The sequence below is a fragment of the Mastomys coucha genome, unplaced genomic scaffold, assembly GCF_008632895.1.
Source record: "Mastomys coucha isolate ucsf_1 unplaced genomic scaffold, UCSF_Mcou_1 pScaffold22, whole genome shotgun sequence".
Taxonomy (NCBI): Eukaryota; Metazoa; Chordata; class Mammalia; order Rodentia; family Muridae; genus Mastomys; species Mastomys coucha.
This window is the reverse complement of record NW_022196905.1, coordinates 101,732,812-101,734,039: the sequence shown is the minus strand read 5'-3', so window position 1 is coordinate 101,734,039 and position 1,228 is coordinate 101,732,812.

Genomic DNA, 1,228 nt, shown 5'->3' with positions numbered 1-1,228 from the left:
TGGAGAATATCATCCTGAGTGAGGTAACCCAATCACAAAAGAACACACCTGGTATGCACTCACTGATACGTGGATATTAGCTTAGAAGATTGGAATACACAAAGTACGATCCAAAAACCATAAGAAACTCAAGAAGATTAAGAACAAAGTGTGGATACTTCATTCCTTCTTAGAAGGGGGAACAAAATACCCATGGAAGGAGTTGTAGAGACAAACTATGGAGCAGAGACTGAAGGAAGGGCAATTCAGAGACTGCTTCACCTGGGAATCCTTCCCATATTCAATCATCAAATCCAGACACTATTGTGGATGCCAACTAGTGCTGGCTGACAGGAGCCTGGTATAGCTGTCTCCTGAGAGGCTCTGACAGTGCCTGACTAATACAGAAGTAGAGGCTCACAGCCATCCATTGAACTAAGCACAGGATCCCCAATGAAGGAGTTAGAGAAAGGATCCAAGGAGCTGAAGGGTTTGCAGCCCCTTAGGACGAACAACAATATGAACTAACTGGTACCCTCAGAGCTCCCAGGGACTAAACTACCAACCAAAGAGTACACATGGGGGGACTCATGGCTCCAGCATCATATGTAGCAGAGGATGGCCTTGTGAGTCATCAATGGGAGGAGAGGCCCTTGGCTCTATGAAGGTTCTGTGCCCCATTGTAGGGGAAAGCCAGGGCCAGGAAGTGGGAGAGGGTGGGGTGGTGAGCAGGGGGAGGTGGGAGGGAACAGGCGTTTGTTCTTGTTGTTGGGTTTTTTGGGCTTTTTTTTTTGGAGGGGAAACTGGGAAGAAATCATATGACATTTAAATAAAGAACATATCTTTTAAAAACGTGAAAGTAAGTTCAAACAGTGTCCAGTGATAAAGTAAATCAATAACACATGGAAATTACTTAACACCTTTAAAACCTGTGAGAAACTCTCTTGGTTCCCTCTACAAAATGCACCTTTATCGCCTAATATTCTAAAGTAAAAGTCCAAATGAACACTAAAAGAAACTCTTTTCAGACTAGTGTGTATATGTATGTGTGTGTTTGTATGTACATGTGTTTATGTGTGTGAATGTATGTGTGTGTGTGTATATTTGTGTGTATTTGTATGTGTGTGTATGTGTATGTGAATGGATATGTATGCATGTTTCTGTGTGTGTATGTGTGTGTATGTGTGTGATTATGTGTGTGCATGTGTGTGGTTGCATGTGTGAATATATGTGTGTATGTATGTGAATG